Genomic DNA, 16,203 nt, shown 5'->3' with positions numbered 1-16,203 from the left:
TGACAAAAAAAAAGGGCACAGCATTTATAGTAATTACTCAGGCATCCTGTCTATCACATTCCATTAGTTTGCCCATTTGTTTATTTTTATAATGTTTACCCTGAAACACTGCAATCACTCCGTCCACATCTGCTGAACCTCCCTGTAGATGTGGCCCCTTCCAGTCCTCACCCTATATTAAAACAAAACAGAAGGCCTTTTAATAGTCAATTTTGGACTGTCTCTAAAGTAATCCATCTGCATTTGTACCACATTGATGTCCCTGTTTCTGTGCTTTTTCCCAAAATGAAAATGTCTTTCTGATCATGACAATGAAATTGCTTGTTATAGAAAGTTCAGACAAAAAGGAAGTGTTTTATTTAATCACCAATAATTCCTCCACCCAAAGAAAACCATTTGGTGTATATCTTTCCAAACTTCTATGTTTTAGAGCTTTTTCTTAAACAAAGATTAGACCATATCCTATATTCTGTGTTTTAAACAAAGGTTTTTTTTAAACAAAGGTGATCTTTCCTTGTCTATCGACATAGATCTACATTAATTTGACTTTTTTCTTCATTTGCATAAAAAGAAAATACACCTACCTGTTTTCAGGAATCATACTTTATTGCATTTTAGTCATTCACACACATTATACTCAGCCTAGCAAGAATCAACCACAAACAGACACAAGGAAATTTCATCTATCCCGTGTGTCAAATTCTTCATCTGCATACACTTTAAATCCCTGGGTTAGAATTCTCAAGTACCTGCTTGAAGGGGAAAGATGTGTGTGTGTGTATATGTGTGTGTGTGTATATATATATATATATACACACACACACATATATATATGATGTTTCTGGTGTAAGAAACTCCTGGATTAACTTGGTGTTTCATTCTCTTAGGCGTCGGGGAGAAGAGAGAAACCAAGAGCCAGAGGCCGCAATTCATCTTCATGTCCCCAGCACCTATCGAGTAAACAGTCATCATATTAATTGAAATGAATATTCTCAGAGAATCAGTAAAAGCTTCTTGGAAAAGATGGGGCCTAAGCTGAATCTTAGAGCAGAGAGGAGTTGCTGAGGAGAGCTTGCATTTCTGGTGGTAGGGAAACATGAGAAAGGTAGAGAACTGGAAAAACGCATGGTTGGATTGGGGAGGAAACATGCCCTACTCGGGCAGACTTGACCCTGGACATGGTAGGAAAGATAAAATGTCAGAAGGTGGGGTGAGATGGTAGAGGCCCCCTCAGTCCAAGCAGAGGAGTTTCCACCTGATGAAAGGGGGAAATGGAGAGCCTCGGAAGTTTCTGAGCTGGTAAGTGGTTGAGGAAGGCAGCATTGAGAATGATGGATCTTGCAGGATGGGTTGCAGGGCAGAGATACTCTAAGCAGGGAGCCAAGTAAGGAGCTTCCTGAAGAAATCCAGATTTAAAATGATGCATCTGGACTAGGTGATGGCAGAGGGAATGCAAGAGATGGGCTCAAAGAGGTGTTTCAGTGGAAGAATCACAAGTCTGTGGTGAGTGACTGGTGCCTGAGTAGGTGTAGGAGGAGGAGCCAGGGAAAGGGTACTTTCCAGTGGGTGTTAAAGGAGGGCAGACAGTTACCTCTACAGCAGCCTCCCAACATTTCCTCACTCAATTGTCACACTGTGTGAAGTTCCACTATAAGAATTTGTTTCATCTTCCCTAAAGAATGCTTTCAAAAAGGAATTTTTGCTGAGAAATACTACCGAATGAGTTAAAGTCACTGTAAGTGTTAGGGATGTGATGGCTTTTTTTTCTTCCTGAAAAGGATTGTGAGGCCAAGACTAGAGCCCCAACGGGGATCCAAGAGAAGCTTGGACACCCTCACTCCTGAGCCTAGGGCAATCCAAAGAGAGAGAACTCGAGGATGATCCCTGAGATGAGGGAAAAGGACATTCCCTGGAATGGATAAAAATAGTAATTAAAAAAAATAAATAGAAAAAGTTGAAGGAGGAGAAAGCACAAGCCTTAGTAGAAGGTTGCAGGGAAAATTCCAAAAAGCACTGTTGTTTCTCTCTGTCACTGACAATACAGTAGTCCCCCCTTGTCCTCAGGTGATGTGTTCCAAGACCCCCAGTGGATGCCTGAAACCGCGGATAATACCTAACCCTATATATACTATGTGTTTTCCTATACATATATACCTATGATAAAGTTTAATTTATAAATTAGGCACAATAAGAGATTAACAACAATAACAAATAATAAAATAGAACAATTATAACACTATACTGTAATAAAAGTTACAGTAGATCTTAGCAATCTCAACATACGACTTTTTTCTTTTCGTATTAAATCAAAAGCTTTCACCTTTTCACATAAAAGAAGCACTTTATGGCTTCTCTGTGGCATATCCGAATTGCCAGCATCGCTACTCTTGCACTTTGAGCCATTATTAAGTAAAATAATGGTTACTTGAACACAAACACTGTGATACCACCACAGTCCATCTGATAACCAAGATGGCTGCTAAGTGACTAACAGGTGGGTAGCGTATACAGCACAGATACACTGGATAAAGGGATGATTTATGTCCCAGGCAGGAGAGAGCAGGATGGCTCAGAGATTTCATCAAGCTACTCAGAATGGTGGCGCACAACTTAAAATTTATGAATTGTTTACTTCTGGAATTTTTGATTTAATATTTTTGGACCTCAGTTGACCGTGGGTAACCGAAACCACAGAAAGCGAACCTGTGGATGAGGGGGGACTGCTGTATAAACAGATCCTTATTAGAATAGAGCTTCATCCTTCTATCTCTTCATCATTCTAGAGGCTGGATAAAATCTGTTTTTTTAGATAGCAGTATTGAGGTATACATGACATACAATAAACTGTATATATTTAAAATATGCCATTTGATACATTTTCACCTATGTGTACACCCGTGAAACTATCACCACAATCAACATCGTGAACATATCCATCACTCCCAATAAAACTTGTTTTTGAGAATCACTGCAAAAATCTCCAGCCAGAAAGAGATCATTAAAGCCCCCTTACTTTCCAGATGAGGAAATGAGGCCCCAAGAGGAGAAGGGACTCCCACAAATCTCCAGGGCTGATCAGGGATGGAGCAGGCACTGCTCTGACGTTCTGCACTGTCCAGTTATCCAAGGGAATTCTACTCAGCTCCAGGAAAAGACTGTTTCAAACTAAACACTTCCATATCAACCTATCCCTAGGGAAGCTGTAATTCAGAAAGAGAAAGATGATAGCTCTCTTTAGGTATTGCTCGAATGGCATGTTACTTCCTATTAAGGATGATGTTAGGCACACGTCCCACTTTTGCCCTTTAACCCCAGAAAGTGAGTAGCCTAATTGCAGGGAGAGTAAGCCACTAAAGGGAACTGTAGGAGACACGACTTCAAATTAAATCCTTCAGTAGAGTTACCAGACCCCAAAGCACTTCACAATCAAAACTCTGAATGCCTTCACATGTAGAAACATTATTATTCATAGTAAAATGAGTTTTACAGCTCTGTTAGTAAACCATTAATGATATATTTCAGAACATTATGGATTAAATAGACTTCTGTGCTCTGACTGGAAAATATACAAAGTCATAGTGTCTGTGAAAAAAAATATGCTCCAAATTTCAATCAACCAAACTTTAAATCAAATTTCCCATGACAGGAAGATGAAGATTTTATCAGAGTTGCTTGATTCTCTGCCACACGTGAACAAGGCAGCTTCAAAACCTTATGGGATTACTTTGTTTTGACAAATATACCGTGGTTATGTAAGATGGTAACATTAGGGCAAGCTGGGTAACAGGTATGCAGAACTCTCCATGCTATCTTGGCAACTTTTCTGTAAATCAAAATTATTCCAAAAGTCACTCCAAAATAAAAAGTTTATTTAAAAAATAAAACCTTCTGGGGAGCCACATGCAAAAACAGTAACAAGGCAAACAATGTATGGTGGGAAATATTTGCAGCTTATACATTAAAGGGTTAATATCCTTACTATGTAGACAGCACTCACAAAACTCTACAAGAAAATATCTTGTAGAAAATGGACAATAACAAAAATAGGCAGGTCAAACAAACACACACAAATATATGGTCAAATAAAAAATGTTCAACATCTGTACCAAAGAAACACTATTTTTAAAAATGAGATGCCATTTTTTTCACCAATCAGTTTACAAAGTTGTTGGGTATCTTGGTTGTGGTGGATGTTTGCTTGTTTGTGTGTTTAATATAATCCAGAATTGGTGAGGGCTTGGGAAAATGGACACTAGTGGAAGAGTATACACTGTTACAGCCTTCCAAGATAGGGAATGGGCAATTCAAATCCAAAAACTTACAGATAAGGACCTCCACACTTGCCATTCTTCTTTTAGGAATTTTTTCTGAGGAGATCATCATGGATACACACAAAAATTTACCTAGTATTTATATTGTTAAAAATGGCAAAAAATTAGAAAAATTTTGGTGTCTTCTAACTGGCAATTGGTTAAATCAAGCAGAGCAAATCCACACCAACCAAAGATGAGATGACCATTAAAAATGATGCTGTATAAGAATACTAAGAATATTCAAAAACGTGGAAATATGTTACAGAATATTAAGTTTAAAAAAAAAACAAGGAGATTGGTGTCAAGATGGTGGCGTAGGCAGATTCTGAACTCACCTCCTCCCATAGAGACAACAAATTTACAGTTACTCTTGGGACAATTACCCTTGAGAGAGAACTGAAAACTGGGTAGAAAGAACCCCTGCAACAAAGGACAGTCCTGACTGAGGTGGAAGAGGCAGAAATTCCTTTCTGGAGAGAAAAAAAGCCACCATCACAAGCCACAGTGCTTCACAGACACCCAGGAGCAATCCAAAGTTATGCAGCCTTCCCTGGAGGAGTAGAGTACCTGAGCAGGGGAGTGTTACCGCTATAAGTATCTTTTGGTCCCAGCACAACCGAGACAAGTGTCATAATATCTGGCTTTGCTGGCTACTAACAACAATGGAGAATACCCTCAGAAAAGCTATCAGACATAAGGGGAAAAAAAGCCTGCTCTTAAAGGGCCCACACACAAATTCACCCATTTCGGAAAGCAACCTAAAATCACCAGAAAGAAATGTGCACAGTCCTTTGGTGAAAAGAGACTCACCAGATAGGCTCTGGGTGCATCTTGGTGAGAGGTGAGACCTCTCCAGGGACTGAGACATTGGTGGCAGCCATTATTGTGAGCTAGTACCAGTGTGCTGACACAGATGCTGGCCGATGCCATTGGGGTTCTTCCCCTGGCCTGCTAACCCAGGGTCTGCCCCACCCACTAGAGCACTGATTTAATCTAGCTCAGTGAGGGCAGGCAGCCTGCCCTCGGGACTGGCTCCACCCGACAGCAAGCCCTTGGGCAACTGGTGGGCCTGCATAGGCTAAGTGCCTGGATCCTCTATAGCCAAGTGAGTGGGTCCACCTCTGTGGGGCAGGGTGTGCACAAGGAGGGGGTGGAGTGTGTGGGGCTTCTGCAGTGGGGTGACTGGATCTGCTTCAGGGGGTTGGGGTGTGCACACAGGGCAGGACTGTGTTGACGGGGTGTGTGGCTCTACAGGCGATGGGGCTTGTCAGCTGCAGAAGACTTGTGCTTCTCAAATAGCCACATAGGGGATCAGCCCCACCTTCCAAAGCCTGAAGAAATTGGGTGCTCCCATGCCTGGGGCCAGCCCCACTCAGCTGCAATCCTGAGAGAGCTAACAAGAGCCTTGTAGGCCAGAGCCCTACAGCAATTGTAAGCCCCTGAGCCTAGCAACCAGCCACGCTGGGGACCTACTCACTTAACAGAAAAACTGCAAGAAGAATGTGCTATTAGACCTTGCAGCTAACTGTGCTGGGGCCCCTTACACCAGATAAAGCGACTGAGGGTCCATAGTAGCCACATGCAGCTGAGCAATACAATCAGCTGGCCAGAGGGACAGCCCAGCCTCTCCGGGCACCTGCAGCAAGAGCAACCCTGCCACAAGAGAAGGACATATGTAGCCCACACAGAGGTCACTCCTGGAACATTTGGAACTGGTGATGAGAGGGAAGCACACTGCTGGGCCTCATAAGGTGTCTCTTACATAAGGCCACCTCTCCAAGATCAGGAGATGTAGCTGACCTACCTAATACATAGATATAAGCACAGAGAAAGAGGCAAAATGAGGAGGCAAAGGAATATGTTCCAAGTAAGGAAACAGGACAAAACCCCAGAAAAAGAACTAAATGAAACAAAAATGAGCAATCTACCTGACAAAGAGTTCAAACAAAAAGTCATAAGATGATCACTGATCTCAGGAAAAGAATGGATGAACTCAGTGAGAACATCAACAAAGAATTGGACCATACCAAAAAGAACTGGGGCCGGCCCTGTGGCATAGCGGTTAAGTGCACATGCTCCACTGCTGGCAGCCTGTGTTCGGATTCCAGGTGCACACTGATGCACCACTTGTCAGGCCATGGTGTGGTGGTGTCCCACATAAAGTGGAGGAAGATCAGCATGGATGTTAGCTCAGGGCCAGTCTTCCTCGGCAGAAAGAGGAGGATTGGCATGGATGTTAGCTCAGGGCTGATCTTCCTCACAATAAATAAATAAATAAATAAACAAATAAATAAATAAATAAATGAATAATAAAATAATTTTTTTAAAAAGGAACCAATCAGAAATGAAGAATACAATACTGGAAATGAAAAATTCACTAGAGGGACTCAAAACCAGAGTAGATGATACAGAAGAACAGATCTGCAAGCTGGACAAAAGACTAAAGGAAATCACCCAAGCTGAATAGATAAAAGAAAAAAGAATTAAAAAAAGAATGAAGACAGTCTAAGGGACCTCTGGAACAATATCAAGCACACTAACATCCATGTCATAGGTGTCCCAGAAGGAGAAGAGAGAGATAAAGGGGCAGAGAATCTATTTGAAGAAATAATAGCTGAAAACTTTCCTAACCTAAGGAAAGGAAATGGACATCCAGGTACAGAAAGCACAGAGAGCACCAAAAAAGATAAACCCAAAGAGACCCACACCGAGACATATCATAATTAAAATGTCCAGAATTAAAGATAAAGAGAGAATCCTAAAAGCTGCAAGAGAAAGGCAACAAGTTACATACATAGGAAACCCCATAAGGCTATCAGCTGACTTCTCAGCAGAAACCTTACAGGCTAGAAGAGAGTGGCATGATATATTTAAAATGCTGAAAGGAAAAAACCTACATCCAAGATTATGCTACCCAGCAAGGTTACATTTCAGAATAGAAGGAAAGATAAAGAGTTTCCCAGACAAGCAAAAATTAAAGCAGTTTATCATCAAGAAACCAGTCCTACAAGAAATGCTAATGGGACTTATTTAAGGAAGAAAGAGAAGACCACAAATAGGAAAAAATTATCTATTTCCATGATAAGACAGTAACATATACAAATGCACAAAAAAGAAGTTAGATATGATATCAAAAATATAAAATGTGGGAGGAGTGGAGTAGAAGAGTAGAGCCTTTAAAAAGAGGTCACACTAAAGAGACCATCAACTTAATATAGATTGCTATATACCTTGTTCATATATTACATATGAACTTCATGGTAACCACAAACCAGAAACCTATAATAAATACACAAAAACTAAGAGAAAGGAACCCAAACATCATACTAAAGAAAGCCATCAAACCACAAGGGAAGAGAGCAAGAGAAGAAGAAAGGAACAGAGAAGAACTACTAAAACACCCAGAAAAAAAGTAACAAAATGGCAATAAGTACATACTTATCAATAGCTGCTTTAAATGTCAGTGGACTAAATGCTCCAATCAAAAGGCACAGGGTGGCTGATTGGATAAAAAAAAACAAGACCCATATATATGCTGCATACAAGAGACACACTTCAGACCTAAAGACATTCACAAACTGAAACTGAAGGGATGGAAAAAGATACTCCATGCAAATGGCAATGAAAAGAAAGGTGGGTTAGGGCTGGTGTGGTGGTGTAGTGGTTAAGTTCACGGGCACTGCTTTGGCAGCCCAGGGTTCGCTGATTTTGATCCTGGGTGCAGACCTACACACCACTCATCAAGCCATGCTGAGGCAGCATCCCACATAGAAGAACTAGAAGGATGTACAACTGTGACAATATGACTATCTACTGGGACTTTGGAGAGAAAAAAGGAGGAAGATTGGCAACAGATGTTAGCTCAGGGCCAATCTTCCTCAAAGAAAAAAAAGAAAAGAAAGCTGGGGTAGCAATACTTGTATCGGACAAAATAGACTTTAAAATAAAAACTGTTAACAAGAGACAAAGAAGGGCACTACATAAGGATCAAGGGAACAATCCAACAAGAGGCTATAACACTTATAAATATCTATGCACCCAACATGGGGGCACCTAAATATATAAAGCAATTATTAACACACAAAAGGAGAAATAGACAGTAACACAATAATAGTAGGGGACTTTAACATTCCACTTACACTAATGGATAGATCATCCAAACAGAAGATCAATAAAGAAACGTTGGCCTTAAATGACACACTAGACCAGATGGACTTAGTAGATATATACAGAACATTCCACCCAAAAACCGAAGAACACATTCTTTTCAAATGCACATGGAACATTCTCCAGGATTGATGACATTTAGGCAACAAAACAAGTCTTCATAAATTTAAGAAGACTGAAATAATACCAAGCATCTTTTCTGACCACGATAGTATGAAACTAGAAGTCAACTGCAGGAAGAAAATCAGAAAAGCCACAAATACCTGGAGATTAAACAAAATGCTACTGAACAGTGATTGATTCAATGAAGAAATCAAAGGAGAAATAAAAAATACCTGGAGAAAAATGAAAATATGACATGCCAGAGTTTATGGGATACAGCAAAAGCAGTTCTAAGAGGGAAGTTTATAGCAATACAGGCCTACCTCAACAAACAGGAAAAATCTCAAATAAACAATCTAATAGAGCGCCTAAAGGAACTGGAAAAAGAAGAACAAACAAAGTCCAAAATCAGTAGAAGGAGGGAAATAATAAAAATCAGAGCAGAAATAAATGAAATAGAGACTTAAAAAAATAGAAAAAATCAATGAAACCAAGAGCTGGTTCTTTGAAAAGATAAACAAAACTGACAAACCTTTAGCTAGACTCACCAAGAAAAAAAGAGAGAAGCCCCAAATAAATAAAATCAGAAATAAAAGAGGAGAAATTACAACCAACACCTCAGATATACAAAAGATTATAGGAAAATACTATGAAAAGCTATACATCAACAAATTGGATAATCTAGAAGAAATGGATATATTCTTAGAATCATACAACCTTCCAAAACTGAATCAAGAAGAAATAGAGAATTTGAATAGACCAATTACCAGTAAGGAGATTGAAACAGTAATCAAAAACCTCCCAAAAAATAAAAGTCCAGGACCAGATGGCTTCCCTGGTTAATTCTACCAAACATTCAAAGACGACTTAATACCTATGCTTCTCAAACTCTTCCAAAAAATTGAAGAGGATGGGGAGCTTCCTAACTCATTCTACGAAGCCAACATTACCCTGATACCAAAACCAGACAAGGGCAACACAAAAAAAAGAAAATTACAGGCCAATATCACTGATGAACATCAGTGCAAAAATCCTCAACAAAATACTAGCAAATCGAATACAACAATACATTAAAAATATCATATACCATGATCAAGTGGGATTTATTCCAAGGGATGCAGGGATGGTTCAACATCTGCAAATTAATCAACGTGATACACTATATTAACAAAATAAAGAATAAAAATCACATGATCATCTCAATAGATGCAGAGAAAGCATTTGACAAGATACAGCATCCATTTATGATAAAAGCTCTGAATAAAATGGGTATAGAACAAAAGTACCTCAACATAATAAAGGCCACATGTGACAAACCCACAGCTAATATCATTCTCACTGGTGAAAAACTGAAAGCTATCCCTCTAAGAATGGGAACCAGACAAGGATGCCCACTCTCACCACTCCTATTTAACATAGTATTGGAAGTCCTAGCCAGAGCAATCAGGCAAGAGAAAGAAATAAAAGGGACCCAAATTGGAAAGGAAGAAGTAAAACTGTCACTATTTGCAGATGACATGATTTTATATATAGAAAATTCTAAAGAATCCACCAAAAAATTTTTAGAAATAATAAATGAATACAGTAAAGTTGCAGGATACAAAATCAACATACAAAAATCAGTTGCATTTCTATACACTAACAACGAAGTAGCAGAAAGAGAAATTAAGAATACAATCTCATCTACAATTGCAATAAAAAGAATAAAATACCTAGGAATAAAGTTAACCAAAGAGGTGAAAGATCTGTACACTGAAAATTATAAAACATTGTTGAAAGAAATTGAAGAAGACACAAAGAAATGGAAAGATAGTCTGTGCCCTTGGATTGGAAGAATTAACATAGTTAAAATGTCCATACTTCCTAAAGCAGTCTATAGATTCATTACAATCCCTATCAAAGTCCCAACAACATTTTTCACAGAAATAGAAGAAAGAAACCTAAAATTTATATGGAACAACAAAAGACCCTGAATAGCCAAAGAAATCCTGAGAAAAAAGAATAAAGCTGGAGGTATCACACTCCCTGATTTCAAAATATACTACAAAGCTATAGTAACCAAAACAGTGTGGTACTGGCACAAAAACAGACACGCAGACAAATGGAACAGAATCAAGAGCCCAGAAATAAACCCACACATCTATGGACAGCTAATCTTCGACAAGGGAGCCAAGAACATACAATGGAGAAAGGAAAGTGTCTTCAATAAATGGCATTGGGAAAACTGGACAGCCACATGCAAAAGAATGAATGTAGACCAGTATCTTACACCATACACCAAAATTAACTCAAAATGGATTAAAGACTTGAATATGAGACCTGAAACCATGAAACTTCTAGAAGAAAATATAGGCAGTACACTCTTTGACATCGGTCTTAGCAACATATTTTCAAGTACTATGTCTGACCGGGCAAGGGAAACAATAGAAAAAATAAACAAATAGGACTACATCAAACTAAAAAGTTTCTGCACAGCGAAGGAAACCATCAACAAAATGAAAAGACAGCCTAACAATTAGGAGAAGATATTTGCAAACCATATATCTGATGAAGGGTTAATATCCAAAATATATAAAGAAGTCATACATCTCAACAACAAAAAAAACTAACAACCCGATTAACACATGGGCAAAAGATCTGAACAGACATTTCTCCAAAGAAGATATACAGATGGCTAACAGGCACATGAAAAGATGTTCAACATCATTAACTATCAAGGAAATGCAAATCAAAACTACAATGAGATATCACCTCACTAAGGTCAGAATGGCTATAATTAACAAGACAGGAAACAAAAAGTGTTGGAGAGGATGTGGAGAGAAGGGAACTCTCATACACTGCTGGTAGGAGTGCAAGCTGGTGCTGCCACTATGGAAAACAGTATGGAGAGTCCTCAAAAAATTAAGAATAGAACTACCATATGATCCAGCTACTCCACTGCTAGGTATTTATCCAAAGAACTTGAAAACATCAATGCATAAAGATGCATGCACCCCTATGTTCACTGCAGCATTATTCACAATAGCCAAGACTTGGAAGCAACCTAAGTGCCCATCAAGGGACGAATGGATAAAGAAGATATATACACAATGGATTCCATTGTGTATATATACACAATGGAATACTACTCTACCATAAGAAACGATGAAATCCAGCCATTTGTGACAACGTGGGTGGACCTTGAGGATATTACGCTAAGCAAAATAAGTCAAAGGGAGAAAGTCAAATACCGTATGATCTCACTCATAAGTAGAAAATAGAAACAACAACAGTCACACAGACATTGGTTTGGTGGTTACCAGAAGGGAAGGAGGGAGGGAGGGTGGCGAAATGGGTGATTAGGCACATGTGTGTGGTGATGGATTATAATCAGTCTTTAGGTGATGAACATGATGTAAATCTATACAGAAATTGAAATATGATAATGTATTCCTGAAATTTATATACTGTTATAAACCAATGTTACCACAATAAAAAAAATTTTGAAAAAATAATAAAAAAACAGGGGCCAGCCCGGTGGCATAGTGGTTAAGTTCACGCACTCCACTTCAACTGGCCGGGGTTCGTGGGTTCGGATCCCGGTGTAGACCTACATACTGCTCATCAAGCCATGCTGTGGCGGCATCCCACATACCCCATAGAGGAAGATTGGCACAGATGTTAGCTCAGGGCCAATCTTCCTCACCAAAAAAAAGAAAAGAAAAGAAAAACAGCTTACAAAACAAAACATGCATTCAAAATAGTGATTATTTAGGAAGGAAATACACCAAAAAGTTAACCAGTGTTTTGGCTACGCAAATTGCCAAAACTTCTATGTGGTTAAGAGTACCTTTAATTTTCTTCATTTTGCTTATAATTTAAATAGAAAGAAAGAAAGAAAAGACCAAATCTCCCCCTGAGGTGGGATGGGAAACCACAGATCCTGGCATCTTTCCTTATTCCTTGGTCCCAACCTGGCTTGGCATCCCTCTTGATACTGTGCTTTCTGGCTTGGCTTTCTCTTTGGTCTGTGAGTTCCTGATTTGGGTTCACCCTAATACTCTATTTTCCCACCTAGCCATCCTTTGGGGCTCCCCAGAGCTCAGCACCCTGGCAGCTCTCTGCTGCCCCCTTCTGCCACCAGCAGACAACCACTGTGTCAATCCAGCGGGACCAGTCTACACTGGGCCCCCACCTTCTCCTTCCAAAGACAGCCTTGGCAATTGCTTGAGTCTAAAAGTCCATTGCACAAATTCTTTTTATATTAAGTCAGCTGGGAAGAACAGACTCCATAGATCATTTGCTGTTTGCAACACCAAGCTCAAAAGACCTCCAAGTACAATACCTATTTGTCCTGCCTCAGCTGGGCCACCCAACACCATATTGTGATGATCTATCTTCTCATCCTTCTCTTCCTGAATCGGTTTCCCATTCATCATCACTGAAGTTCAGGATCCATGAATGGATTCTTCATTTATGGAATACCTACTACATGACAGGCACTGTTAAGTTGTAGGGCTCCAAAGATGAATAAGATTTTACCTGCCAAGAGCTCAATGTCTAGACGAGCACTGTCCAGTAGAACTTTCCATGATGATGGAAATGTTCTGTATCTGCACTGTCCGACACTGAAGCCACCAGCCACATTTGGCTATCGACAATTTGAAATGTGACCAGTGTGACCGGGGAACCGAATTTTTTATTTTATTTATTTAATTTTAACTTAAATTTAAAAACTGAAGCAGTGTAAAATATTTTTCTTTTAAACAAACTTTATTGTTTTGGTAGGACATTTTAACTGTTGAAAATTTAGCATCCAAATTGAGATATGCTGTAAGCGTAAAATACACACCAGATTTTAAAGATTCTGTATGAAAATTAGAATGCAAAATATCTCATTAATAATTTTTATATTTATGACATGTCGAGATGATAGTATTTTGGATATATTGAGTTAATAAAATATAATGTTAAAATTAATTATACCTGTTTCCTTTTACCTTTTTTCAATATAGTTACTAGACAATTTTAAATTACCTATATGTTTTGCATTAAATTTCTATTGGATAGCACCGGTCTAGAAAAAAAAGTGATGTCTAAACAGTTTCCTACTAAAATACGTTATAGGTTCCTAGAAATGTATACAAAAGTCTAATGCATACAAGTTAAACTATAGACTTACCTGATATAACAGGGTAAGATAGTTAATTCTCAAGAGCTAAAAAATATCATAAAATCCCTAATTTCAACCTGCATTAAATAATAGCCTTTTATCCCAGTTGCAAAAGTAATTCATGCTGCTTATTAAGAAATAACTCAGAAAGTTAATGTATTACTAGAGATAACTAGCAGTTTGAGCTATATAAAAACATATTGTTATTATTAGTTATTTTTGCAAGTGTGAGATTATACTGTATTTTGGGGAAAGCTGAATTGTATTTCATTATGTGGATATACTATAATTTATTTAACCAATCTCTTATTTATGGCATCCAAATTTTCACTATTTTCAAGCATATTACAAAGAACATTCCTGTACTACCTTTCTATACTCTTTATTTTTTTCTGCTTCTAAAATAATATTCTCATAGTAAAAACACTCAAACATTACTAAAAACTATAAGACAAAAAGCTACTACCTTTCATGTTGCCCACCTCCCACCCCTTTGTCCCAATCTGTACCTCTGATGATTGTTACCAGTGGGTGTATCTTCCATCAGAATTTTTTTCCTGTGTCTATATTAACCAGTTTATTTTTTTCTTTTACAAAATTTTAGACAGACTATACATACTGTCCAACTTTTTTGTGTGTGTGTGAGGAAAATCAGCCCTGAGCTAACATACGTGCTAATCCTCCTCTTTTTGCTAAGGAAGACCGGCTCTGAGCTAACATCTATTGCCAATCCTCCTCCTTTTTTTTCCCTAAAGCCCCAGTAGATAGTTGCATGTCATAGTTGCACATCCTTCTAGTTGCTGTACGTGGGACGCGGCCTCAACACGGCTGGAGAAGTGGTGCGTCAGTGCGCGCCCAGGATCCAAACCCCGGACCGCCAGTAGCAGAGCGCGGGCACTTAACTGCTGAGCCATGGGGCCGGCTCCTGTCTGACTTACTTTTTAACTTAAAAATATTATTTGGACACCTTTCCATGTCAGCACATATACTTAGTTTACAAATAAATGCTCATCCATAAGAAACTCATTCAATAAATTATGACATAGCTATACAATGGAATATTATGCAGCCATTAAAAAGAAATGAGATAGCTCTTTATGAACTAACATGGAATGATGTCAAAAATATATTTATAAACAGAAAAGGCAAGTTGTTGAATAGTGTATATTACAATTCAACTTTTGTAAGAGAAAAAATATTTGTACAATTATCCCTGGCTATCCAAATTTATTTATTTCTAAATTCAGACAGCAAGAGTTAAAGTTTGGGTAGTGAATTCAGATAGTGAAGGATAATAGGTTTTCCGAATGTATTCAGCTGCTAAGTTTCGGATAACAACTAGCAAGAGTTAGGATGAGGAGAAATATATCGCAAAATATTTATCTGAATCTATTCAGTTCCTAGGTTTTGAAAGCAAGAGTTCAGCTTATTTACATGTGTTTTTGCACAAAAATGGTCTGGAAACAATATGTATTGAACTGTTAGCAGTAATCATCTTTGGGGTGGAATTTTTTTTCTATTTTAACATAACTGTGCTATTTGAATTTCTTACAAAGCACATAAGTACTCTAATCAGAAAACAACACAATAAAAATGTCATTTTTAAAAAAGCAGATTCTGGGAACCTGGCAACCTAAGCAGATACAATACTTCAGTGATTATCCTTAAGTATGTATCCATATTTTTTTGTACATCTGAAAGAATGCTACTGTTGAACCAATTCATAATAACGGAATTGCTAAGTCACAGAGTATGTGAGCATTTTTCATATTCCCAGGCTGCCCTTCAAAGAAATTACACCAATTTTCTTTCCCACCCACATTGCTTTGAAAGGAAGGGGCGGCAGGCGCCATGTCCAGCTGCAAAGGGGGCAAGAAGAAGCCCCTGAAGCAGCCCAAGAAGCAGGCCAAGGAGATGCACGAGGAAGATGAGGCACTCCAACACAAACAGAAGGAGTAGCAGAAGAAACGCAGGGAGCTAAAAGCAACGGCAGTGGGGAAGGGCCCCCTGGCCACAGGAGGAATTAAGAAATCTGGGAAAAAGCAAGCTGTTCCTTGTGCCTGAGGCAATGGCGATGCTTAATTCCATTCTTGTTTAAACATCTGGATTCCCTGCCATAACATCTGTTGCCATCTATAGTTAGAATAAAGTGTTGTCTCGGAGACTGTTGTACATTTAAGAATAAACTTTTGTAAAAAAAAGAAAAATCACATAGTGACTCATCTTCTCTTGAGATCTTCTCACTCAGCCATTTCTACCTTAGCTGTGAGGCCAGAGTAAACCCAGCCCAGAATCCTGCCAATGTTCTTCAGTCTTTATTCTATCCCGAATTCTGTACCACTTGCAATTAAACCAACTCGTTTGGGGAAAATAAAAAAAAAAAGAAAGAAAGCGCCTACTTCCCACAGCTTCCCAATACTGGCATCTTCAAACACTAGGCCTACACCAATCTAAAATAAGAAAAAAATT

General features: G+C 38.6%; 1 pseudogene; it reads left to right on the top strand.

The window, feature by feature from the left end:
- The first annotated feature begins 15,572 nt into the window (after positions 1-15,572).
- On the top strand, positions 15,573-15,805 carry LOC131397252 (translation machinery-associated protein 7-like; annotated as a pseudogene).
- The last annotated feature ends 398 nt before the right edge of the window (positions 15,806-16,203 follow it).

Source organism: Diceros bicornis, chromosome 3 (assembly GCF_020826845.1).
Source record: "Diceros bicornis minor isolate mBicDic1 chromosome 3, mDicBic1.mat.cur, whole genome shotgun sequence".
In the NCBI taxonomy this organism is placed as follows: Eukaryota; Metazoa; Chordata; class Mammalia; order Perissodactyla; family Rhinocerotidae; genus Diceros; species Diceros bicornis.
Note: the sequence above shows the minus strand (reverse complement) of the source record. Positions and strands in the feature narration are given on the sequence as shown.